Below are 20,351 nucleotides of genomic sequence, written 5' to 3'. Positions count from 1 at the left end.
AAATCCAAGAGTTCCCACGGGATTTCGAAAAAGCTAAATCCACGCGGGCGAAGTCGCGAGCATCGGCTAGTATTATAAATGTGGAAGTGTGTTTGTTTGTCTGATAGCTTCTCAGGGTTTGACGGGTACAGAGATGATAGCTCGTATCCCGGAGATGGATAGGCTACTTTTTTGTCCCGGAAAATCAAAATGCCATGAGAATATCATGGCATTTTCAAAAAATCTAAATCCACGTGGACGATAGCTTGCATCCCCCAAATGGATTGACACAGGTTACTTTTTATCCCGGAAAATCGACGAGTTCCCTTAGTTTTCAAAACCCATGAGCCACGCGGACAAAGTGGTCATCGTCTTCGTGGCATCGTCTAATATTATTATTTAATACGTCTGTCTTTTTGCAAACTTTTTCTAGTTAACTGGCTGAACAGATCTTGATGAAAGCCACAAAGATAGTTTGCACTAATGACTTCTAGTATACATAGAAGTCATTAGCGTAGTAGAAGAAAATTCTAAACCGATTTTTAAAAATAATGACATAATTTCTTTGTAGGTACAGAGTTGAACTCCCTATTGTTTGTAACCTCGATGGTTAAACAAAACGTTCCCATGGGATTTACAAAGAACCTAAACGCGGACGTATTTGTGGAAAAAGTTAGTACCTATGTAATCCACGATAATACCACAATACTTAACCTTCACATAGGTAATAATGCAGTTGTTACTAAATTATTACGAATAACTTATCTTATCTTGATTTCACCAGAGTCGCTTTGTTACTTTCACCATCTTGTAAGTACTTAACAGTCTGTCTCCACTACCCGAGTTCGTAATGTTATAATCTGTAAACACAAGTTGTTGCGTATGGGCCTACGACAGGCACATCTCACCGTTCTACCGATTTCACCTGGGGTATATACCTATATCCTAAGAATAAGTAAGTATATCTTACCACCCTGTAAGATCGTAGTCAAGGGCTAACTTTGCATGACCGGATCTTTATAAGGGCTTCTTGGGCTGCAGCCCTGAGCCCCGTGGCTATACAGGGCCCCCAACTGCCGTTAAACATTATGGATAATTATGTGAATTTAAAAAACTTACAAGTGTAAATTAAAAAAAATAACACCCCCGACAAATGAATGTTACACAGATACACAGATACACGCGTCAAACTTATAACACCCCTCTTTTTGGGTCGGGGGGTCCGTCCCTGTAACTTTGCCCCCTACGATCCCTACAATCGATGATCAATCGATGATACAATCGATAATAGGTAGGTATAGGTAGGTATATCAATGTTTGAATGACAGTATAGATTAGAGAAGTATGGACTATGTGTCTTCCGAGTTTTTAGGGTTCCGTAACCGAAGGGTGCCAACGTTACCCTATTACTAAGCCTCCGCTGTCCGCCAGTCCGTCCGTCTGTCTGTCAGCGGGCTGTATCTCGTGAATCACAATGGGAAGAGAGTTGATATTTACTTAGAATGTTTATTTCTATTGCCGCTATAATTCTGAGAACGTAAACTAATTATAGAGACTACGCTTTTCAAACGGAAGTCCATCGGAAATAATATTTAAATACCCAATAGGTAGGTACTTACCTATTAAACCTTGGTCTCATATTCTAGATAATGTGTTTATTATAGGTAATTCTATTTGCGTTATTTTAGTGCGCAAAATTGTCGCAATATAGTCTTGTTGAAAGACGTTTACTATTCATTAATGTACAGTCTCGTACCTTTGCTTAGCTTAAATCGTAGATAGGTAGGTACAATAAGCCAAATAACACGACTTGTAAAAGTACTAAATGAAATTAATATTTTTTTATCAATACCCCACCGTAATATGTGTAGGTACCTACTGTATGTAGTAGATTGATCCTAAGTTCAACAATTTTTTAAGTAAGTACCTACTAAGTTGGTAATTATTGATCTTTGTAAAAGACCGACCGATTCATAAATGAAACAAACATCTTTGCAGTCCGTTCTAAAAGGATGAGCCTTTTGAAGTAAGTATACTTAGCAGGTACTTAAGTAAATAAGTTAATTTAAAAAATATGTATAGGTAGACCATGATGATCACAGTATTGATCTATTCTTATGATTAAATAGATCCATTATGATCGAATATGATTAAATAGTAATTTTATACATAATATTTGTTATAATTAGTTTTTTTTGCAACAAAAATATAATCAGAAAGTTAATGAGGATTTACATACATTCAACAATGGATTATTATACATCGATGCCTATGGTTCAGTACAAAAATATACTGATTTACCAATCTACTCACGAGGTATGGTTTTATACAGGGTGATTAGTATATAATGACGACACGTACCCACGCTACTTTGATCTGATAAACACAATGCAGAAGTATAATGGCGAAATAAAATTATAAAAATTTCAATAAAAATTTTAAAAAAATATGTCGAAGTTTTCATGACCCTAACGTGCCCTAACTCACTGAGATCGTTGGCCATCTTTAGATAGATCTCAGTGAGTTAGAGCACATTAGGGCCATGAAAACTTGGTCATTAAAAAAAAATTAAAATTTTGTATGGAAATTTTTATAATTTTATTTCGTCACTAGCTAATGCCCGCGACTTCATTCGCGTGGATTTAGGTTTTTCGAAATCCCGTGGGAACTCTTTGGTTTTCCGGGATAAAAAGTAGCCTATGTGCTAATCCAGGATATTATCTATCTCCATTCCGAATTTCAGCCAAATCCATCCAGTAGTTTTTGCGTGAAGGAGTAACAAACACACACACACACACACACACACACATACAAACTTTCGCCTTTATAATATTAGTGTGATTTTACTTCAGCATTGTATTTATCAGATCAAAGTAGCATGGGTACATGCCGTCATTATAATACTAATTACCAAACATCCTGTATAGAAGCTTAGCGCAAGGTGATCATTACAACACCGAAATTATTATTCTTTTCAACATCACTGTGACCCTCTTAAGCTCACCGATGAGCCCTCCGAAATAGCAGATATTTGACGTGTATTGTGTAAGTCCAAACATTACTCAAATCCTAGTTTTGTAACTCATAATCGGTTGAATAGATATTGCAAGGTTGTGAAGGGACATACTTTATTTAGTGTAGGACTAATAAGTATCTGTTAAGAGGGCTCTATCCGTCACTCGCTTCATACAATCGTAGTTCCAATTTCATTTGAATATTAAGCAACCAAAGTCCATGAAATTTTGCAGACATATTCTAGAAACTAATATCTATGTATGTGGTTTTTCAGATTTCTGTTAAAATATTCGGTTTCAAAGTTACGCGGTCTTAAAAATTTTCATACAAATCTTTGAGCCCCTGTAATTTTAAAACTACATATTTTTAGAAAAATATTAGTTTCTAGAATATGTCTGCAAAATTTCATGGACTTTGGTTGCTTAATATTCAAATGAAATTGGAACTACGATTGTATGAAACGAGTGACGGAGAAAGCCCTGTTAAGGTGGAAGCGTCGGGCCTGCCCGCGAAATTCAAATTTAATTTGGTTTTTCGCAATTTGTAAACTAATACGACAATGTAGGCTTATGGTATTTTAATTGCGACAGTGGCAGTATCATCCTCACAGGTTCATATAAAAATCTTTACTTGAAAGAGTCCAGTTTAAGAAATTAATTCTAGTATCGACTCACACATTCACAAATTTGTGAGAATAGTTCTGTCTGTCTGTCATGTCTGTCCGTCCGTCCATCCATCCGTCGTGTCCGTCAAGAAACCTATAGGATACTTCCTGTTAACCTAGAATCATGAAATTTGGCAGGTAGATAGCTATTATAGCACAAGTACAGAAATTAATCTGAAAACCGCGAATTTGTGGTTACATCATTAAAAAAAATTGAAATGTGTTTCAATTTTCAAAGTAAGATAACTATACCAAGTGGGGTATCATATGAAAGGGCTTTACCTGTACATTCTAAAACAGATTTTTATTTCTTTTTATTTATAATAGTTTTTGATTTATCGTGCAAAATGTTGGAAAAAATACGCGAGCACGGAACCCTCAGTGCGCGAGTCTGACTCGCATTTGGCCGGTTTTTATTGAGGAGCAGCTGGCGATAAAACCAGAGTGAACTATAGTGAGGGAACTCTCGGTTTGATCCCGAACCGACGATTTGTCAAATATTAGGCTATGGTGTCGTAAAATCAAAGAATAAAAATTAAATTAAAAATTTAAAAAACTTACCTATTATTTTTTTACTTTTTAGAGGTTTATGTGTCGGGGGTTTTTTAAATTTTTAATTTAATTTTTATTTTACTTTTTAGAGGTTTATGTGTCGGGGGTTTTTTAAATTTTTAATTTAATTTTTATTTCACGCTTTTTAAACTTTTATTTATAAATTACCGTTTATTTGTGCCATTCTAAGACCCAATTTCTATCACACTAATATTATAAAGGAGAAAGTTTGTATGTTTGTGTGTGTGTGTGTATGTTTGTTACTCCTTCACGCAAAAACTACTGGACGGATTGGGCTGAAATTTAGAATGGAGATAGATTATACCTTGGATTAGCACATAGGCTACTTTTTATCCCGGAAAATCAAAGAGTTCCCACGGGATTTTTGAAAAACCTATATCCACGCGAACGAAGTCGCGGGCATCAGCTAGTAATAATATAAATCCAATAAGGCAGCTAATATCTCTTCAAAAGTAACATCAATGTTATGTTAATTATACGTTCCATGAAATATTTTTAACCGAACATCACTAAATCAAGAATTATCTGAATGACTCGCAAAGTATTCACTTATAGTTTAACACGACCAAAACGAAATATCTGTTTCTAACATGTCGTTGCTTTAAAAATGTACCCATTTTACGTAGTCGTATAATATTTCGCTTTTTAAGATATACGATTAAATTGAAATCGACTTTCACCCGATGAAATAAGGAATAAAGTGGCTTGTATTTTATTTTGTTTGTTATTGCATGTCAAATTTTTATTTGACATAACTTTCAAAAACCGGTCAAGTGCGAGTCTGCCTCACACATGAAGAGTTCCGTGCAAGTTTTTTTTATGTAATGACAATTCAGTTGTCGGATTTTTCTCTTTACTTGGGCCACAGGAGTAGAGTGCTTGGACTATAAGATATTGCTACCTGCCTTACATGATTCTAGGTAAACGGGAAGTACCCAATTTATAAGTTTTGATTCTCTTGAAAGATGCGACAGACGGACACACAGACAGACAACGAAGTGGTGAAGGAAAACACCGTCAGGAAACCTGCATGCTTGAGAGTTGGCCATAATGCTCCCTCAAAGGTGCGTGAGGTCTGCCAATACGTGCTTGGCCAGTGTGGTAGCTTCTCATTCTGAGAGGAGACTTGTGCTCAGTAGTGAGCCGGCGATGGGTTGATACTGATGATGATGAATTTTAAACGTATTTTGTCAAAGTAAATAAGCTGAGTTCGAGCAGATAAAATAAAAGAAGGTGGCAATCCAAACCTGCGCGACAAAGCGACTACGAAGCGGGAACCTCAGCCGCGCGGACGGTCATCGCCTCCCACGATATTTAATGATGCCATGCACACCTACGCGACTACAACTGTCGAGGCTACAACATTTTTTTTTTCTCTACAGATACCTACTGAACCCTAAAAATAGTTTGACTATAGTTTGGGCTTGGGTTGATTGTTCGTGGCCTTTGGTTAACTGTTGGATATTATAATTGAATTGATGTTTTGTCGTTTAACTGTGATTATAATATTTTATAAATAAGAAATTCCGCGCCTACGATCCTAAGTATCTGAGTTTTCCAAAACATCATTTTCAAATAAATAATTATGTATCTAGGCAACGTCCATCTTGATAGCTTGACATTTGTAAATTGACATAATATTATGAACCTCTGTTACAATAGTGAAAGATCCCAGGGCCACCAGAGGTCACGTATTTTCTGACGAACGAAATGTGGACGATTGAGTAGTGTTAGTATGTACTAAGAACGCATGCCTACAGACCTGCTAGCTTGCTTAGACGGCCAATTTTCAGGTATCAGGTAATCAAGGTACATAAAAACATTACTTACCTCACGTAAATTCTCCAATTTTTTTAATTTTTAGCAGATTTTTTAAATATTAATAATTAATTGACATAAGTAAACTATAAGAGAGTGAGAAAGAGAGAGAGAGAGAAGTCAATACATCCTAATACATGTCTCACTCAGTCTCATGCGCGTAGATAATGCCCTCGCACTCAAACCCACAGAGGCATTAAAATTGAATTTAGGGGATGATTGGCCCTCTGGATCGGTCTGTCTTCTTGTAAAAGGTTTTAAAATAGTTGTCTGGTGGACATATATAAAAATGGAGCGTCAGAATTTACGTGCAGTTAAGTAATTACTTGTTTTAGGAGCTTTTAAGCGTCTGCAAAGCAATACGGCCGACGCGGGAAGTGTCTAGGAGTATTGGCGACTTATTTTTAAGGATATTGCCTAAAATATACGTAAAAATCAGCTTGGAGAATTTACGTGAAGTAAGTAATGTTTTTATGTACCTTGATTATCAGAAACCTGAAAATTGGCCGTCTAAGCAAGCTAGCAGGTAGGCTAGGCATGCGTTCTTAGTACTTACTAACACTACTCAATCGTACATATTTCCTTTGTCAGAAAATACGTAACCTCTGGTGGCCCTGAGATAAAAGTAATAAGAAAACCAGAAAAGAGCTGATAACTTCCAAACGGCTGAACCAATTTTTTTGGATTATAGCTAAGAACACTCTCGATCAAGCCACCTTTCAGACAAAAAAAACTAAATTAAAATCGGTTCATTCGTTTAGGCGCTACGAGGCCACAGACAGATACACAGATACACCGATACACAGATACACAGATACACAGATACACAGATACACAGATACACAGATACACACGTCAAACTTATAACACCCCTCTTTTTGGGTCGGGGGTTAAAAATAAGGCTACTTTAGGGCTACCTGCGTCAAATGTACCTACTAACAATTGATGTTGAAGAGACGTTTTGTTAAAAGTTCCCTTACTGTCGTTAACTGTGACAAAACGGTGTAATTGGACTAGATAAAAAATATAGGAGGAGCAGAAAACTGTTGAAACTTTACTGTAATTGTACTATGCCACATATTATATATGTTAGAAACTATTTGTTTTCCCGGTATGGTAAGTAGTCTTTTCATCTCCAGGATGCAATATTTTCTGTACCAATTTTTTTTTAATTCGGTTAAACGGATCGACCGCAAAAAGCTAGCACACAGACAGATAGGCACACTTTCGCATTTATAATAATTACTATGTAATCATACAAAACACGTATCATACAATAAAAAATGACACCAAAATAAATTAAAAATCGATTAAGTAATTCCGTATTAATGATATTTATGACATTTAAATGTTTATTTAATTCCCAAAGTTTTTAAGTTCCAATTAATAAGGAATAAACAATTAAAAACGCGAACCCCCTTTTTTATTGTTAATTTGTGGCACCATTAGATTATTTTGTTTTTGGGGCGTTCGGATGATTAAACCAAATAATTAATACATATTGGATTGGAATCACTTGGATATGAAATAAATAAAATTATCACAACTAAATACAACCGATTATATTTATTTTATTGGCAGACCAATAAACTACCTCAGATATCTATGGTTAATGATTTATGGTTAATCAGTGCAATAATTTCCTTAGCCCTTTTTACTAAAAAGAAAAAATCAATGATTCGCCTCTTGCGGGCAACCTTCAGAGTAGTTTTTTCCTTCACACAAATTTTAAAACTCTTCAAGGAAAAAAAAATCAAGGTGCATAAATCAAGTACAGATATTAATAAACGCAGCATTTTAGTCTGATAAAAATGATTCTCGTGAGAACAGTCATTTTTAAATATTAATAAAATCTCATTTACATTTTTCAACTTACTCGCGGCCTTGTCTTTTGTTTTAGTTTTACTTGTAAATTCACATTAATTAATACTGGCTTTATTAATTCTACGCCGTGGTTTATAGGGTTCCGTAGGTACCTCAAAAGGAAAAACGTAACCCTTATAGGATCACTTTGTTGTCTGTCTGTCAAGAAACTTATAGGGTTTAACTAGAATCATGATACTTTGGCAGGTAGGTACCTTAGTCTTATAGCACAAATAAAGGAATAAATCCGAAAACCGTGAATTTGTAGTTACATCATTTAAAAAAAAAATGTGTTTAAATTTTCAAAGTATGGTAACTATACCTAAATCCAATATGGTATTTTTGAAACTCCCCTGAGAGTTTCAAAAATACTAAATTCACACAGACTACGTTGCCATCATCTAGTAATAAATATATTGATGGAATTGCTGTCATGATTTATTTAATTTAAAATGGAATATTAGGTATCTTTCAATTATAATATGATAGCAATTCTCCGCGAATTACACTTTTATTATACTAATAAAATATTCTAAAATTTGATATTGGATTCAGTATAATAAAACAGGGTTGTAAAAGTATATTATCTACTTCATAATATGTATATTTAAACCAAGATTATTTCAGAAATAAAGCTATTAAAACGGATTTATGTGAAGTTAATTTTATGTAGTGCGATTTTTCCCTATAGAAGACAGCGAGCGGTCTAATGCGAGTCTTGGAATAAAACTTTTTCATTATTTTTTTTACTTACCACGAATACACAGTTTTCGGACGATGTCGCAAAGTTTAACTTAGTTGAAAATTAATTCAAATCCAATGAATCTTGTTCCGTTAACCCGTTAGAATCTTACGAGGAAAAACCTAATTTACAAACTGGTGCCAGGATACATAATATGCAAATTGAAATAATTAATCAAATTATACATTATTAAACCGCAGTTTTTTGTATCATATTTTAATAAAAACCCGAATTATATATTGCAATAAATCAATCAGTTCACAACATAAGTTTTTTAGGGTGACCCTGTACTTACCTACTTTTCTTAGGACTAGACTGCATTTTATTATTATTTAGTATTTTGTAGAAAGACCTTCGTTCATTAACTAAAATTAAGATGTTAATATTATTATTATTAAAACTACAAGTGTAAATTAAAAATTTATAACACCCCGACAAGAGAAGGTTACAGTAACTAGAAAAGAGCTGATAACTTTCAAACGGCTGAACCGATTTTCTTGAATTATAGCTAGGAACATTCTCGATCAAGCCACTTTTCAAACAAAAAAAAACTAAATTAAAATCGGTTCATTCGTTTAGGAGCTACGATGCCACAGACGGATACACAGATACACGTCAAACTTATAACACCCCTCTTTTTGGGTCGGGGGTTAAAAATCGATGAAAGAAAGAGTTGAAGGACGTTTCATTATTGACGATTTAAACGCAACAAACTGTCACCTTGACCCAGGAGGCAATGAACTTAGATAGCGCGAAGCCAAAAGTTAGGTCTGTGGTGAGGTTGCATCAGCAAACTGATAACGACTCGCGATACCTATTGGAATGTTAGACCTTGATTATCCACTTGCAAAAGCATCTCTAGAGAGTTGTTTTCTACACACTCAGCTTTCAAAGCTAACCCGATACCTTGTTTCCATAATCTTTTTTTTAAATAATAAAATAGCAAGCAGACGAGAAGGCAGGTCACTTGATGTTAAGTGATCACTGCCGCCCATGAACATTTTCATCACCAGAGGTCGTGCCGATGCAAAGTCGGCCTTTCAGAAATTTTTATTTTTATTAGAAATCTTATTATTCCAGCGAATATCTAATTTAATTGTATCTACCTATCTTGGCAGGTATATTACAGCAACAAAAAATAATAAAAATGGTTTAGACTATTTTCAAATTTAGCATACTTAATTACCCTTGTGTTACGTGATCAAAGTATGTATTATGACTTCGCCAAAGATGATAAAAATAATTTCTTTATTATAACTCCAAATGTATTAAGTGCCAAAAAGTAAAGTACTAAATATTATTCTGTATTACATTACATAGTAATGTAATAATCTTGTACGATTTATAAAAGATCGTAGCTCCTAAACTAATGAACCAATTTTAATTAAGTTTTTTTTTTCTGAAAGGTGGCTTGATCGCGAGTGTTCTTAGCTATAATCCCAGAAAATCGGTTCAGCCGTTTGAAAGTTATCAGCTCTTTTCTAGTTATTACTGTAACCTTCACTTGTCGGGGGTGTTATAAATTTTTAATTTACATTTCTTATAATCTCTCACTACATCGCCTTCGGTATCAAAATTTGAATTTAGTATTTGTATAATATTAATACATAATACAATACTAATAAATAATTTTACTATTAGATGCAATCATATAATTAGGTCAATGTAATATAAACAACAGTATGAATTACAAAGACAACACCAGACGGGTCGATATCTGTAATGTTATCAACATACCTACTCTATACTATCGGTTGCTCCTAACTTCGTCCGCATTGAATTTCTCTTCCCGGGGGACTAGGATGTTATACATAATATTTCTAGAGTTCAAAAACATGGAACTTTCACACGACACAGTTCAACCCCCACAACTACTTTTAAAACTTTTTCTTGGATGTTTCTCATAATATTTAATATGCAACGGAAACAACTTGTAGTATATATAATATATGTATACTTAATATAAAACATGGCATTGTTATTTTATGCAATGTTTCTTTTACTCGCAGATTTCGTCCGCATACCTAGTTTAAAAATATTATGAACCCTTTTTTCTCCAAAATAACATTAAGTAATTCTGATTTTAACAAGTGTAAATAAAAAATTTATAACACCCCCGACAAGTGAAGGTTACAGTAACTAGAAAAGAGCTGATATCTTTCAAACGGTTGAACCGATTTTGTTGGATTTTAGCTAAGAACACTCTCGATCAAGCCACCTTTCAAACAAAAAAACTAAATAAAAATCGGTCCATTAGTTTAGGTGCTACGATGCCACAGACAAATACACAGATACACACGTCAAACTTATAACACCCCTCTTTTTGGATCGGGGGTTAAAAACATACGTTTCATATATTTTGTTTACCCTTTTAATGTGCTCTTAACCGAGATAACATATATTTTTCGGTTTCGCATTCAATAAAATTCATCCTTTTTCGTTTTTTTCGTATAATAAATTTTACTGTAAGTATTTTAGTTTTTGCAATACCTTGAAAATACAAAATAAATGTCAGTCGATTTGTTTAATTAACAATTAATAGGTAAATTAATGGCATAGAGCTCGATGTGTTTTTTACTTATGTAAAAATTAGGACATAGGTGTCGTTGCATTTCATAATAATACTTGGAGAATATTAATTGACACACATGGCGATTCATTATCAATTCATTACATAATGCATCTAAAGCGTAGCTGTCACATATGTATATACAGGTGTTTGGTAATTAGTATATAATGACGACACGTACCTATTTTTTTTTTTATACACTGGAAATACCTAACGCATACCCTTCCGTCAGGGGAAACGGAGAGATTATGTGGGTAACCTTTGATCTGATAAATACAATGCTGAAGTAAAATGACGAAATAAAATTATAAAATTTTTCCATACAAAATTTTAATTTTTTTATGTCCAAGTTTTCATGGCCCTAACAGCCCTAACTCACTGAGATCGTTGGCCTTGGCCTATCTAAAGATGACCAAGGATCTCAGTGAGTTAGGGCACGTTAGGGTCATGAAAACTTTGACATAATTTTTTTTCCCGCTTGTTTTGTAAACAAAAGGCATGTTAGGCATTTTTTGCTCTAACGACACCATATTATGACCAAAGATATAAATGCAGATGTCTGCAAATAATATTTAGTTCGGTAGGTTATACGTACATTGATATAAGAACTGACTTATACTATTGCTTAAATGCATTCGTACCTACTTTCTACTTCGCTCTATTAATAACGGCCTTGTAAGGTGTAACTTTCTTCATTTTAAGAATCACACTAATATTATAAAGGCGAAAGTTTGTATGTGTGTGTGTGTGTGTGTGTGTGTGTGTAATGTTTGTTACTCCTTCACGCAAAAACTACTGGACGGATTGGGCTGAAATTTAGAATGGAGATAGATTATACTCTGGATTAGCACATAGGCTACTTTTATCCCGGAAAATCAAAGAGTTCCCACGGGATTTTTAAAAAACTACATCCACGCGAACGAAGTCGCGGGCATCAGCTAGTAAGTTATAATAATTATGGTCAACATAAAGTTATAGTTATATTTTCTACGGAATATTCCTTACTAGATGATGCCCGCAACTTCGTCCGCGTGGATTTAGGTTTTTTAAAAATCCCGATGGGAACTCTTTGATTTTCCGGGATAAAAGTCACCTATGTGAATTTCCGGGATGCAAGCTACCTCTGTACCTTTCATATACTTAAATCGGTTAAACGGATGGGCCTTAAAGATTCTCGTGGGAAATCTTTAATTTTCCGGGATAAAAAGTAGTATATCCTTCCCCGGGATTTAAGCTAACTCTTTACCTTTCATTATAATCAGTTCTACACTTGGGCCGTGAAAGCTAGCAGACAGACAGACACACTTTAGTGTTTACTAGCTGATGCCCGCAGCTTCGCCCGCGTGGATTGGTCAGATCCCCTGCAGCATCAGGATTGAGGAGTTGGACTCCAAATTTTTTATGAAACAATGTCGCAAAGTTTCTCTATCGATTAAAAAAAAAATTACGCAAATCGGTTCAGAAATCTCGGAGATTTCGGTGTACATAGGTAGAAAAACACAACTCCCTTTTTGAAAGTCGGTTAAAAAAGTAGCCTATTTTACGCCCTGGTCAATACTCAACTTGTCTGTGAAAATCCCGTCAAAATCGGTTCAGCCGTTCCGGAGATTAGCCTTTTCAAACAGACAGACAGACAGACAGACAGACAAAAATTTTAAAAACGTGTTATTCAGTGTTGGTATCGTTCAAATAACCATATGAGCTTAATATGAGGTAGTTATTTCGAAATTACAGACAGACACTCCAATTTTATTTATTAGTATAGATAAAAACGTGTTATTCAGTGTTGGTATCGTTCAAATAACCATATGAGCTTAATATGAGGTAGTTATTTCGAAATTACAGACAGACACTCCAATTTTATTTATTAGTATAGATAAAAACGTGTTATTCAGTGTTGGTATCGTTCAAATAACCATATGAGCTTAATATGAGGTAGTTATTTCGAAATTACAGACAGACACTCCAATTTTATTTATTAGTATAGATTGATGGACGAATGATATTAGTTTGGATAGTATGGAAGAATGGAATGTTGATTATAGGCCGTGATAGCCTAGTAGTTATGTGCCCTCCTCTTATTCGGGAGGTCGGGGCTTTAATCCTGGACACACATCTCTTACTTTTCGCAGTTGCGCGTTTAAACCAATTTAAAACGCACATTAGGTACTCCAAAGTAATAAATAGTGTTGTTGGTTCTTGCTATTCATGTTCAGAATGCATCCTGATTTTCCAAATTTAAATATGCCTCTTCATAGCGGTAAGTTTTAATAACGGTGCTAGGTACATTTGAACTTTACAGCTCCTCTAGATCTTTTTAAAATGCCTGCGATTCGTAGACGGATAGACTGGCTAAAACTATAAGGGTTCCTTGTTTTACTACGTAACCCTAAAAACAGATTACTTGATAAGTAATCTGTTTTACGGAACCCTAATAAGGTGATCCTTAATAGGGTTCCGTCTCCAGAGAATAACAGGAACCCCTATAGTTTGTTCGTTCTCTCACTTCTGTCTGTAGATAATAATATTATGTCATGTCTGTCAAGTCCCGTCAAGCGAATCAAAACCTTTGGGATACTTCCTGTTGTTCCTAGAATCATGAAATTTGGCAGAAAGCAATATCATATAGAGCCCAAGTAAAGGGAATCCAAAATCTAAAAATGGTACTTCTTGTACGATGGTACGGAACCATTCGTCTGCGAGCCCGCCTTCCACTTGATCAATATTTTTTCTTGATACTCATGCCTTGACCTCTTACTATATTTAGCTTATATTTTATCGATATCAATTTGCATACATATAATATGTGCAATCTTTCATTAATTTAAATAATAATCTTTTAAGTAATTAGGTCAAACAATCCAGATGACCTAATAATAATATTATTCATTACACCTAGGTACACAAGCCAATAATATGATTAATCAACTGTTATCAGTTTAAACACTCATCCTACACATAATTATTACCTACTTTTGCATACAGAACATTGCTTTGTATATTTATCGCGAATGTAACTACCTACTAACAATAGGTAAGTTGAAATGTAATGTAGGTACGTACGTAAAGAAATGTGCATGTGTAATGTATGTAATGGTACGTAGTACCGTGGCGTGCAGCTCATAGAGGTATAAAAGTACTGCCTACCCTAGTTGTAATAAATCAACACTTATTTTCCATTATGATCTGCCAGAAAATAAGTTCATACCTTAATGCCTACCCTGGCTTTAAATCCTGTGCACGCCACTGCGTAGTACATACCTAATCTATCAATTTTATAGGACCATTAATAATCTTGCACTACATATTGTATCTAGTATATATACTGTTTCAATTAAAATAAATTAGGTAGGTAGGCACCTAATCTCTACTCAAAATGCAGATTAAATCATTTATCATCTAATTAGATTTTTTTAATCAGTCAAGAAATATTTTAAAACAAAAGCGGCCTAGTGATTTAATTTTATAAAAATTAAAATTGCAGTATTTTTTTTTGCAAAATTAACGCTTTTTTATAGGTACTGAAAAGTTGCCAAGTTGGACCAGCTGCTGAAAATTAGCTTTTACTATTATATAATTAGCTATAAAATATTTCCTCATAAACATAATAATTAATAATCCATGCTATGTTACGTCACCTAAGTCACCTAGAAGTAGGTAGGTACGTAGGCATGAAAACCTACTTTTTATTAAAATCAAAGTTTCTATTTCATTCAGTAAAAAGGCTGAGGAAAATATAGATAAAACACACCATCAAATACCTATTCATTATATTTGTTAGATAGAGCATAAAATAATTACTGAGCATTGAGCTATTTCAACTAAGGTAAGCAGAGCTTTTCTGCATCTAGGCTTGCACCTAATGCATTTGTCATAGCCGTAACTTAAAAAGATACGATATGCTGAAAAAAAAATTTATGGTGTGAATTGTAAATAAAGAGAAAATTTAATAATTTTTCCTATAGGTTTTTCCGTTGAAAACTTATCTTTCAGACTGGTCATCAAACTTTTGTCATCGAAGGTTGCAGACACCGATTAAATCCAGTATAACATAAAGACGCATTCACACCAGTTATTATTTGGAATTATGGGCGTGAAAATTATCGTCGCAGATCCGAATCTATTTCAAGCAAGATACCTCTTCAAAAGATAACATTAACAAAAGTACGTACTTTGACACGATGAACAATGCAATTTTAGGGTGCCGTCAAATCTCCATATAAAAAAAGGAACCCTAAAAGGATCACTTCGTTGTCAAGACCCGTCAATGGAAACAGTACCTGTAGGGTAGGTACCTACCTACTGTCCCTGTTGACCTAGTATCGCGAAATTTGGTAGGTAGCAAAAGGTCTAATAGAACAAGTTTAGGAAAACATCCTAAAACCGTGAATTTATGGTTATATAACAACAAAAAAAAGAGGTAATTCTTGTATGATGGTACAGAACCCTTCATGTGGAATCCGACTCGCTCGTGACAGCTGTTTTTATAAGTGTGGATGCTGCTTAAAAGTTGTTTTCAGGTTTCACGTTCTTTAGTCTAAACAGTCTGTGTGTAGTTTATAACACAGAATATCTTATAGATAGATTTGTCCCTACCTTGGTTTTTATAGTCGTCCTTATAGTGGTAGTTCTTAAATTAAAATATTATTTAGCTATTATGAAACTATAATTAAAATAATTCAGGAACCTATAGGAAATCTAAGGTAAATAAATGAAAATCTAATTCACTTCATCACTAAAACACAAAGTGTCTAGGTACTCATACCTACCTACTCAATTAATCGACAGTTAAGTATATTTGAAAACAACATGAATATTTAAAATGACGACTGGGTTTGTGAACTAATTTAAATTTACGTCATAAATTTAAATAATTTAAAACTTGAAGAGCTCCATTATTTAAAGTATTTTGTTCCCCCAATGTCCATTATTATGACTGTATCCTGCCCCATTTTTATCTCTAACTAGCTGTGCCCGCGACTTCGTTCGCGTGGAATAGTGACCGCGCTTTATATTATAGCCACGGACGCTCAGGCGCGCGTGATTCTTTAAATTGACATAACTTTTTTATTTACGAACCGATTGACATGAAATAAACACTAAATGCTAAGTGAAGCTTACTATAATATATTAGTGAAAACCGTATCTAAATCGAATAAGCCGTTTCTGAGATTAGCGTGCACAAACACACAGACAAACAGACAAACAGACAAACAGACAAACAGACAAACAGACAAAAAAAAAATTAATTACAATTTCGGGTTCGGTATCGATATAATAACAACCCCTGCTACTTTTTTTTTATATATTTCCATTGTACAGACACCACTTTTCTACAATTTTATTATATGTATATAGATTATTAGGGTTTAGGACTAACTCACTGACTAACAACTATCAACGTATAACTCTAACCACTTGGTCTAGAAACTGAAATTTCTAAATTAAAACTAAGAAAGTTTTCAGAGACACTTGAGTGAGGCGGGGCGTTTGAACTAGATATCTATACTAATCTATACTAATAAATAAAATTGGAGTGTCTGTCTGTAATTTCGAAATAACTACCGCATATTAAGGTCATATGGTTATTTGAACGATACCTTAACTGAATCACACGTTTTTAAAATTTTTGTCTGTCTGTCTGTCTGTCTGTTTGAAAAGGCTAATCTTGGGAACGGCTGAACAGATTTTGACGGGATTTTCACAGACAAGTAGAGAATTGACCAGGGAGTAACATATGCTACTTTTTTAACCGACTTTCAAAAAGGGAGTTGTGTTTTTCTACCTATGTACACCGAAATCTCCGAGATTTCTGAACCGATTTGCGTCATTTCTTTTTTAATCGATAGAGGAACTTTGCGACATTGTTTCATAAAAAATTTGGAGTCCAACTCCTCAATCCTGATGCTGCAGGGGATCTGACCAATCCACGCGGGCGAAGCTGCGGGCATCAGCTAGTCTATTCATAAAATGACTAAAACTGATAATGGAGCAAAATTAATATTTATAACTAGTAGGTATAACAATAAAAGAAATTGCTTACCTTTCGAACTGCTAAAATTCACTATCACGAACAATAAACAAAGCAAACAAAAATATGCACCAAATCTTAACAGAAAACGATGCACAATTTTTGCTTTTGACGCACTAATTTTCCGCACGAATCGAAACTAAAAACTTTCGAAATTCGAACCGCACGGCAAAAAAGCGCGGCGTCACTCGACTATGTTCCAAATTCGAATGCGCACAGCCAACGCTTACACGCGCAGTGGCAAACTGATTACTGAACGAAGCTTGAAACGCCAAACAACCACTACATCGCGGGCTCCCACCCCTAGTCAACTCACAACTCGTGAATATACATCCGAATAATTCATAAATAATTAGGTAACCGGTTGGTAAGCAGATCAAAATGTCAAAAGAAACCAATTTCGTTGTTTCGACGTATATACCTAATTAGTTACCAATTCAAACGGAGTCTTTCAAAAAACTAATGATTAAACTCCAAGTTCCAACTCTCAATCCTCATAATACAAGGTAACTGCCTGTAACTGCATTCCTAAGCCATCTAAGATGGTTGGAACTTAGGGTTCAATCATGAAGTCGTTGCTATAAAAGTATCTTCAATGTTAAGTCACCGTCAACAGTTCCTAATTCCGTATGGTTTAGGATTGCAGTGCCATGTATCATCACTCATCAGAGTTGAGGGTTGGGACTTGGAAGTTGGAGTTCCAACATGGAGATCCATCATGATAACTACAATAACTTGGTAACTACAATATTAATTCACTATCAACAGTTCCTGAATCTCTATAATTTAGGCAGGCAATACCCATGTAACATCGGGATTTTGGACACAGAATCTTTAGGATCCAAAAATTTTATGAGATCATCTGGCAAACTTCCTCTATTTATTAAAAAAAGAAACATCAGAGCAATCGGTATAGGTACTTCTTTACCTACATTTTTAACAGACTATTAAAGGTGAAAGTTGTGGCCCACGGGACGGGTCTGGCAATTCTGAATGTTTCTTTTTAACAATATGTGATGCTGAAATAAAAAATGACTGACATACGGACGACAGACAGACAGACATGACGAATCTATAAGGGTTCCGTTTTTTGCCATTTGGCTACGAAACCCTAAAAACCAGCATTGCTACTTTAAGCTACCCTTCCTACCAGGTTAGTAAGGTTTTTTGTATCCTATCTGCAGCTTTACTAAAATGACTAAGATGAGATCTTTGTAGTCCGTCTGTCTTTGTGTCACAACCATTTTAAAATTCAGTAGAAAACTATTAACGAGATTTTGAAAAAAAAAATTCAAGGAACATGAAAAACAGCATGAGTCGAAAAACAATTTTAATTTACCCCCACGAGTGAGACTTGTTATAATACGCATTTTTAAATGACTTCAAAAAGGAGGAGGTTCTCAATTCGTCGGAATCTTTTTTTTATGTATGTTAACCGATTTTTTTTTTTTTTTTTTTGATTGAAAGGGAGGGTTTTGATGCTTTGCAAGTATTGAACCATATAAATTTGGTGAAGATCTGATGAATATCTTCGGAGATGGAGAAAAGAACTCCTCAATGGATAAGAGCAAATTGCTCGCGATCAGTGTCATAGCTTAGTAAACAGTAGGGTTTTTAACTGGGCATAGCATATTATAGTACAGTGGGCCACTAAAAATTGTAAAATACTTTTTAGTGTTTGTAGTTTTGAAAATCATTATTAGGTAGATAGATAGATAGAAACACTTTATTGCACACAAATACACATGTAAAGGATAACAACACAGTAAGAAGAAAACAGAAAAAACAATTGTGTGCAAAGGCGGCCTTATTGCTTGGAGGAATCTCTACCAGGCAACCATTAGTTAGTTTTAGAAATAATGACCGCCAAAGTTTTATGCAGCTAGCATGGCTATTCGCTACGTACGGAACATTATCTTATTTGTGTTCTATTCTGACACTCACTTTTTTTTTATTAGTTCTTCGTGTCAAATTAACTATAATATGATTTATGCTGTTATTCAATTACCTTATCAAAATTACGTTTCGTAATCAACGTGGATAAGCGATATCGATATCCTATAAATATGCTTATACAACTAAGTTTGTACTTATCATATGAGTATGGAGTAGGTATGACAATAATTTTATTTCGTCATGTCATTATATTTTTTTAACCCCCGATCCAAAAAGAGGGGTGTTATAAGTTTGACAAGTGTATCTGTGTATCTGTCAGTGGCAACGTAGCTTCTAAACGAATGAACCGATTTTAATGGATTTTTTTTTTTTGAAGGTGGCTTGATCGAGAGTGTTCTTAGCTATAATCGAAGAATATCGTTTCAGCAGTTTGAAAATTATCAGTTCTTTTCTAGTTTTCTTATAGAGGTTTTTGTGTCGGTGGTTTTTTAAATTTTAAGTTATGTTTATTAAAAACAACGCTTCACTGTTAACACATCAAAGACTGTTATCTTCTGCATTCTTAACAGATTTATCTCATTTTCATAAAAATTGTTTCTTTTCTACGATTACCATCTTCCATCAAAAGTAGGTATCCAGAAAAGTTTTTTAGTAACGTCATAGATATGTAAGTAACGTTATAATAGGGGTTTTAAATTTGCATAGCATTGTTATATAAAAAAATACCTACCCAACGAATTTGAAGTCAGTTAAAACTTAACACGTGATAATTTTGTAATAATTCCAGTGACACCATTTAAATATTGTCCACTGCCTATCAAGCGCAACATTCATTGTTCAATTATTATCTGAATCCGCGACCTTCTGATATTAAATTATTCCATCCACCCATAGTGGATTTTAGATATTTTATTATTCAATCTCACTGGCATAGTGGTGAGTGCACGCGAGATCTTTGGTAGGCCTCGCATTCGATTTCCGGGAAGTAAATAGAGTATTTATCTACCCAATAATTAGATGTATTTATACAACAAGTGTACTTAAATTAAAAATTTATAACACCCCCGACAAGTGAAGGTTACAGTAACTAGAAAAGAGCTGATAACTTTCAAACGGCTGAACTGATTTTCTTGGATTATAGCTAAGAACACTTTCGATCAAGCCACCTTTCAAACAAAAAAAAAGCTAAACTAAAATCGGT

At 34.4% G+C, this 20,351-nt stretch overlaps 1 protein-coding gene across 1 annotated transcript in view; it reads right to left on the bottom strand.

Moving 5' to 3' along the window:
* Nucleotides 1-17,494, bottom strand: part of LOC123867937 (ATP-binding cassette sub-family G member 1) — a 57,812-nt gene extending 40,318 nt beyond the window's left edge. The window contains exon 1 of the mRNA XM_045910258.1: nt 17,267-17,494. The gene's annotated coding sequence lies outside the window, so the exon portion shown is untranslated. The remainder of the gene's footprint in view (nt 1-17,266) is intronic.
* Between the last annotated feature and the right edge of the window lie 2,857 nt (nt 17,495-20,351).

The sequence above is a fragment of the Maniola jurtina genome, chromosome 9 (assembly GCF_905333055.1).
Source record: "Maniola jurtina chromosome 9, ilManJurt1.1, whole genome shotgun sequence".
Classification (NCBI taxonomy): domain Eukaryota; kingdom Metazoa; phylum Arthropoda; class Insecta; order Lepidoptera; family Nymphalidae; genus Maniola; species Maniola jurtina.
The sequence above is the reverse complement of the archived record's forward strand: the minus strand, read 5'-3'. Positions and strand labels throughout refer to the sequence as shown.